Source organism: Heloderma suspectum, chromosome 2 (assembly GCF_057233095.1).
Source record: "Heloderma suspectum isolate Gila_16-S chromosome 2, 16-S_ref, whole genome shotgun sequence".
NCBI lineage: Eukaryota > Metazoa > Chordata > Lepidosauria > Squamata > Helodermatidae > Heloderma > Heloderma suspectum.
Window position 1 is genome coordinate 9,137,828 of NC_139459.1, and position 8,218 is coordinate 9,146,045.

Sequence of the window (8,218 nt, forward strand, 5' to 3'; positions counted from 1 at the left end):
ACACGCACTGATTCCAAAAAAAGGGGAGCAAGCAAGCTAAATTTGGCCCTTCGAAGCCTCCATAGGTACTACAGAGGCTTAGAATGGACTCATTTAGCTTGAAAACAGCTTGCCGCAATAGTTAAGGCGTGTTGCCCACCCCTGTTGTAAATGAAGGGGAAAAGTGGGTGGATGGCTGGGAGGCAGACAGGCAGGTAGGAGGCAGGTAGGAGGATTGGGTGAGGGATGAACATGCAATCAAACACTGGCATTTATGTATTATGTGTGTATGTATTAAATTTATATCCTGCCTTTTCCTCAAAGGAACCTGAGGCAGCATACATGATCCTCCTCCTCCTCAAGTTATCCTCACAACAACCCCATGAGGTAGGTTAGGCTGAGAGTTAGTGACTGGCCCAAAATCACCCTGTGAGCTTCATGGCCAAGCGGGGACTAGAACCCAGATCTCCTGGATACCAGTCCAACACTCTATCCACTACACCACACCGGCTTTCAAATGTTCCCACTGATATCATCAGCAGTGTCACAGGGTCCAATATAGGCTTGAATCCGAGTTCCAAAGAAATGAGCCATTTTTCAAATGTGGCAAAAGCAGTTCAGTTGTTGTCCTGAGCCAGACTAGGAGAAGTTTGCCTAACATTAACGGCAGGACCAATTCCGAGAGTTAAAAAGGAAAGGATGGGCACAGCTCATTTATCATACTGAAGGAGATCAAAATTATTCATTTAACCCTGAAAGAGTAAAGTTCCTTGATGCAATTCCTTTGAAAGAAGCAGCAGTTTTGATCGAAAATACTGGGATGATAATGCTTTCATGGATAGATAGTGTTTATCTATCATCCCTCCCTCTCCACCTCCTCCTTTTCCCTTCTTTCCCATCTCAGTTTTAAAATGCATTATCAGATTTATTTGCTGTACTATTTAGTTTCAAAGCCTTCCGGTTTCAAGCCCAGCATTTCTAATGTAATTCAGCCTTTTGACTCAAAGTCTCATCCTCAGATATTAAATCAACATGGGCTTTTATAACTCAAACTTTGTCTCGGGGTTCATGATTGAATTCATAATTTAGAAAGGGATCTGTATAAATAGATCCCTTCTAATCAAGGCAAAAAAGAAGAAGAAAGATCCTGCCACTTTCCCCTTTGATTTTCTCTCTAAATAATTATTTAAGTAAGGGATGGTGACTTTTACAAAAAAGGAAATATATGTGCCCTTGATGAAAATGTGTAATATATTTCCCAAATTTCCTTCTCATATCAGTTGCCAAAGTGGTATATATTTAATGGTGAAAATACGTGAATGAAATAGAACTTCCATCTTCAAAAGCAGTATACCTTTAAGTACTAGAAACTGAGAGTGAACAACAGGAAATCATGTCTCCTTACAATCACCCACAAGCATCTGACTGACAGCTGTTTGAAACTAGGGATGGGTGAGAACTTTATTTCAATTTGTTTTTTATAAAGATTTACCCACATTAGCAAATTTCTTCCTATTTGGGATGGAAAGAACTTGAGATTTATTTATTTATTTTTAAATTTCATGTGGATCGGACCAAATCCAGGAGCAGGTCCTCAGTGTTTAGCTCTTAAATGTCTGGATGTGTATCCCTGTGTGTGGGGATGTATGAAAAAAATTGTTTTGGTTTGCTTTTGATCTGGACTGAACACAGATTCAGATAGACTCTGCAGTAAAAGTCCGTACAGTTCTGAGTAGGGATGGCACAGGTGCCTGATTCAATCCAGGAATCCAGTGGTCCCACTCCTTCCTGCACCAAAAGCCCCACTCACCGAGCCCCTGCCCCCCGCCCCGTCCACGCTCCCCCCACCTTGTCCATGCTCGGTGAATGGCCTGCACTCACCCTGGCAGCCTCATCGAGCTTCATGGTCACCATTTTTTGAGAAATAAAATAGCGATTGCAAAAGTGTACATTTTGCAAATGCGCATCTTGTGTATGCGGGAAAATGCGCATTTTCTGAAAAAGCACATTTTCACACAGACACACTAATGTGCGCCTTTGCAAAAATGTGCATTTCACACAAAAGAATATGCACGTTCACCAACATCCATAGTTTCTTTTCTTTTTTTGAATATATTTTTATTTACTTTATTTTTATAATGAAATAAACAAACATTACCAACAACCTAATCAATACTTCAATTTCCCAACAGTACAATGTTCTGATGAGGACACCACAGTAACAAAGAGAGAAGAAAAAAAGAGGAAAAAAAGGGGGGAAGGAAAAGGGAGGAGGAAAGGAAGTGAAGAAAAAAGGAAATTCCCTCCCCTTTCCTCCTCCTCTCCCTCTCCCGCCCCCCTTAAAGAATTGAGTTTAAACCCCAACACCCCCGGCCTCCGATGCCATTCTATTTTAAAAACTATACCTATAAGTTATAACCTTAACAATCTTACAGTTTAATAAACATACAACCTTACATTTCTATATCCTATCATCAATCTTATATCAAATAGGGATGGCGGAGAATTCCACCACGGATTTCAGTGAGGCCGAATGCACTGGAATTCGGCCCCCCAAGGTCTGTGATGGAATGGCCTGCCCCCCCACCTCCCCCGCGGATTCCCCCCAGGACGAGGCTTACCTGGACTGGATTTTCTGGACGGCGGTGGCTTCGGCGGCGGCAGCAGAAGTGGCTGGTCTTTTGACTGGCTGCCATGGCTGCCATTTGCATCCTGGTCTTTGCCGTGATAGGCTACGTAAGTATTTACGTAGCCTATCACAGCAAGCCAAGCCAAAAAAAAATGGCGTACGCAAATGGCGGCGGCTACGGCGGCCGCCATTTGTGTTCCCTATTTTTCGCCATTTTAGTCTACGTAAATATTTACGTAGGCTATTACAGTGAAAAAATGGGGAAAGCAAATAGCGTAGCGCATGCTATTTGCGTTCCTTTTTTCCCCTGCCACTTTAGCCTACGTAAATATTTACGTAAGCTAAAACAGCAAAAAATAGGGAATGAAAATGGTGGCCGCCATAGCCGCTGCCATTTGCGTACGCTGGTGTTTTGTTTTTGTTCTTTTTGCCCAGCTGTGATAGGCTACGTAAATACTTACGTAGCCTATCATGGCAGCCTGGCTGGATGCTAATGGCGGCCGCTATGGCGGCCGCCATTTGTGTCTGCAGCAGCCCGTCCGTGGCCGGAACTCTGGCTGCAGACGGGCCTGGCCTGCAGCTCCACGGAGCTGCCATGGAGCGGAGCCGGCCAGACAGGATTCCAGGGGGGAGGACTGGATCACCTCCCCCCCTGTTGAGGACTCCGGGGGGAGGGACGGAGCGCCTCTACCCCACCACGAATCAATTCCGTGAAAAGGTGACTTTCGTACATCCCTAATATCAAACAGATCTACAATTCATTCCCCAAAGCCTGTATTATTAGTAATAATAATAATAATAATAATAATAATAATATAGTATTATATAATAATAAAACTTAATATATACCTTCAACAGTCAGTAATATATTTTATAGTAGATATATTATCTATTTTAAAATAAAATATATATACAGAAAAGCAAGAAAAAATAAAAGATGAAAGAGAGTAAACCAATATAAATATAATCACTTATCTTCTGAATTAGCCTGGATCATGTAGATTAAACACAAACAGTTAACAAAGCTTGTTTAAAGATTCCAGTTCATGGGGTTGTAACAGAATTCTCATGCATTTTTACATTAAGCCAAGCCTCCACCATTTCATGATTTAGAAACTTCTTCATCTGACCTTCAGACACAATACAAAGTGTAGCAGGATATTTTAAGTAATATTGTAAGTTCATTTGTTTTGCCATATTCTTTGCTTTGATAAATTGCCTTTTTTAGGGATGGAGGAGAATTTCTCCCCGAAACTTCGGGGGGCCGAGCGCCAACGCATTCGGTCCTCCGAAGGTTGTTCGGGGAGAACTTCTCCGCCCCCCTGCCCCCCGCCCCCCCCGGGATGGGACTTACCTGTCACAAATGTCCCTCCCAGCGGCGGGTCCCAGTGGCGGTTCGGCAGGTCTTCGTCAGGGGCGGGGGCGGCAGCCGGTCTTTCGACCGGCTGCTGCCGCCGCCATTACAAACAAAGTAAAAAAACAAACAAACACGCCCCTGTGATAGGCTACGTAATGATTAACGTAGCCTATCACAGCTAGATTTGCAAAGTCAGCCGTGATAGGCTACGTTAATCGTCACGTAGCCTCTCACGGGTGACTTTGAAAAAAAAAAAAAAAAGCACGTACGCAAATGGTGGCCCCCATAGGGAGCCGCCATTCACGTTCCTTATTTGGTCCCTGTAGTCTATGTAAAGATTTATGTAGACTATGGCGAAAATAAGGACAACACAAATAGTGTTGCCCTTATTTTTGCCGTAGTCTACGTAAATCTTTACGTAGACTACAGGGACCAAATAAGGAACGCGAATGGCAGCTCCCCATGGGGGCCGCCATTTGCGTACGTGCTTTTTTTTTTTTTTTCAAAGTCACCCGTGAGAGGCTACGTGACGATTAACGTAGCCTATCGCGGCTGACTTTGCAGATCTAGCCGTGATAGGCTACGTTAATCGTTACGTAGCCTATCACAGGGGCGTTTTTTTCTTTTTTTTTCTTTTGAAGTTCGTGGCCGGGGAGACGGGGCGCTTCTCCCTGGCCTGAATTTCGGCCGGGGAGGTGGGAAGCCTCCCCCCCCGGCCTGAACTTCGGGGGGAGCAGCGAAGCGCCTCCCCCCACCGCGAAGCAAGCTGCGAGACCAGGTAAGTGACTTTCATGCACCCCTATCTTTTATTCATCACCTCTTTGATGTAGCCTGGAAATAACATAACTTTATCTTGTTTCCAGGAAAAGCTTCCAGCCTCCCTTGCCAAATGCAGGATATAGTTCTTTGTGGAGACTTTTGCAAATTGAGCTATGATCGTGTAATCAGTCCCTTTAGCATTTGGCACACGAAATGCTTGCTCAATATCAAGTAAATAATCTGATGGAATAGGAAGTATCTCATGCCAAACTTTATCAGCTAACATCCACATTTTCGAGTATACAAAAGCATGTGCATTTTTGCGATGGCCATTTTTTTAAAAAAAGGTGACTGCAGAGCTTGACGTTGCTGAGGTGAGTGCAGGCTGCTCACCAAGCATGGGAGGGGCTGGAGTGTGGTCCGGGGACTGGCAAGTGGGGGCAGGGGCTGCGTGGGCATCCAGAGAACCCAGACGGGGTTGAGTTTGCACATCCCTAGTTCTGAGCTTGCAAAAGAAATGCATTTGACAGTATGCATGCATTTGAAAAATGCACACAAATACGCTTTAATCAATGGGAGAAGATTGTGCACACTTCAGACATCTGCACAATTGATGGGTACATTGGGAAAAAATACACATGAAAATATGCACAGATTTTTGTGCAGAGGAAAAATATCTTGTAATCTGATATGGACTCAAGTCAAGCTGGAATTAGTTTCAAGATGGAATTTGGAGAACGTTGGTGAGCTCAATTATTTCTGATTTGCACATCCCTAGGACTGACATGGCTGCCTGCACTTTTGGACTCTTCTTGAAGCTATGTCTATGGGGATGGTAATAAGTTGCAAATTACCTTTGTGTTTGACCGTATTAATGCTGAATTAGTGTTGCCACCTCTTTTTTCTGACAAACTCCTCTTAACTGCAAGCTGATCCTCTCCATTCTGAGAGAAGTTGCCCCTATTGAATTTGGCCAGGACAGATGGGTGAGGATTTTGTTTCAGTGTGGGTTTTGATAAGAATTTACGAAAATTTTGGTATTTGTGTTGTGTGTGTTTTTTTAACTGAATGCAGGAGAAAGCAAATCCAACAGATTTGCCCATCCCTATTTGAAACAAAATGTTGTAGATGTGTAAGAGAAAAATGCATCATTTTATTATTCCATTTGTTATCATAAGGTAGAGATCATCTGGAAATGTCCTCCCTGTTCTGTTGCCTTACTTAGGGGTAGAGCAAACAGGTGGCACTTTTGACTATTTATCTGGGGGTCAGATAAATTCACTGAGATCTTTTGAAGGGTCTTACCTTGTTTTACTGCCTGCTGGGTCTTTAAAATAAAATTAAAAACCCAAGCTTTAAAAGGACACCCCCCCGAAAGAGTACTTTTAAATCTTGAATGTTAGAAGGCATGACAAGCAACAAGGAAAATTAAGCTATCTACTCCAATGTTTCAGGGTATTTCTTGATCCCTCCTGCAAACACAGCTCTATTTTGGCCACCAAAAATGCATTGTTTCAGGGATGAAATGGTTAATACCAAACAATTTCAACCCACCCATATTTTCATTGTATTTTTTTTTTTAACATAGATGTTGTTAATCACTTAGCAAAATTACATTAATTTTACTATTCAGTTTTGGGATTGCATGTGTTTCCTTACTCAAATTATCATTGTTTTTCAGACCTTTCTTTTACTTGCTTTTAGCAAGTTGGTGGTGACAGCAAAAGCAGAGCTGATTTCAGTGGTCATCTCTTGTTTCTTGGCAGCCACCATTTTATTTCCCCACAGTTCCCCAGATATTGCACCATTCCAGTGGGGGGGGGGTTATGGTGCCCCTCCCTATTTTTATGTATTGGTTAGTTTTATCTCATACCTTTCCCCCAAAGGAGTCATGGGAGGAAATATGTTTCTCCCATATGGTTCTAACCACATGTAACAACAACCCTGTGTGGCAGATTATGTGGAGAAATAGTAACTGGTCCAAGGTCACCTAGTGAGCTTCATGACTAAGTGGGGGTTTGTACCTCTGTGTCTCCCCAGTCAGATTCCAGCCCTCTAACTATTACACCACAGTGGCTTCTGCTAAAAGCAAGGGTATTTGAGACACCGTGCAGAGTTTCTGTTGGTATCCAAAGAGCATGAGATAAAAAAATGTGGGGGGAAAGGAAGAGGTTTTGCACATTCTTAGAACTGAAACTTTGCCTTCCTGGGGAAACATACCACACTACTTCAGATTAAGGAATTGTTAGGCTGCAGCCAAACATGGCTATTTTTTCTTTTCTTTTCCCCATTCAAAATTAACTGCAACACAAAGTCATGAGAAAGCATTAAAAAAAATAGAAATAATGACCACAAAACTCAAGAAGAGATAGAAAGGGGAGGGGGAATGAATTATTTTAAAACTTAATTTAATAAAGTGTGTTACAGATGCTGAAAAATGCATTTACTTCTGAACTGGCAGGACTGTGTATTGTGAAGTAGAATTTAGCTGTAATGGGGTTTCTGCTCCATCAACTGCAATAATTATTTTCCTCTATTTGCCTTGGCCATTTTGTATAATGATTTCTAGGTGTGCATTTGCAAGTATGAGAGAGAGAGAGACAGAGAGAGAGAGAGAGAGAGAGAGAGAGATTGCACATTTATGTGTACAAATGTGTGCTTTATTTACACCCTGTTCCAATTTCTTTTCTTTTCTTTCAGAAAAGAACAAATAATATATCAATTCCAAAGTGAACAGCTCAATCCAGACAGCAACAAAACCAAGGAATCTGGAATGAAAGATACAAGTGTCAGACTATTGCACCACTCATTCGGAAGGGGAAAGAGACCCAGAACCAGCCTAACATATTGGAAGATAAGAGAGTCAGCCACATTCAAGACAAAAGCTACAGAGAAGCACAGCTGAATATGGCTGCTATTATTATTATTATTATTATTTAAATTTAATTTTCCGGGCTTGAGAATTTAATTGATTGATTGATTAATTAATTAATTAACTAATTCTGTTCAGTTAGTTTTTATTTGCTTTAACCACAGGCCAGAACCAAGTTGAAGATAGAGGATATTTAATAAACTACAGCAACAAAAAACCCTTTCGGCAAAACACGCTGTATTAAGGGCTTTCCTTTCTTACTCAAATCCCAAAAGGCCAGGAAATCAACGCTAGAGATGGCCAGATATGTGGTGCTGCTCCTCAAAGCTCTTTTCACCTCATTTGCATTCCTGAACACAAGTGTCTTTCCCCCCCCCACCCCTATTTGGGAAAAAGGTGCATTTTAAAAGTGTGCACCCAAAATGTATACTTTCCCATAGGCTAAATCATAAAAAAACAGATTTGGAAGGGGGGGATGTGCACTTGTGCAAATGCATTTTTGGAAGTAAGCACTTGCACAAAGTTGCACTTTCAAATACGAACACAAGTTTGGGAAATTGCAAAAAAAAAAAAAAAAATCCTAGAATTGTCATCCTGCTCATGTTCAAGGTTGCAAATGCAA

General features: G+C 41.9%; 1 long non-coding RNA gene across 1 annotated transcript; it reads left to right on the forward strand.

Moving 5' to 3' along the window:
* Positions 1 to 4,392: 4,392 nt before the first annotated feature.
* Positions 4,393 to 7,690, forward strand: LOC146351912 (uncharacterized). Its single transcript, XR_014787334.1, has 4 exons — positions 4,393 to 4,743; positions 4,829 to 5,098; positions 5,503 to 5,541; positions 7,425 to 7,690. It is a non-coding gene; the product is annotated as an uncharacterized LOC146351912 (long non-coding RNA).
* The last annotated feature ends 528 nt before the right edge of the window (positions 7,691 to 8,218 follow it).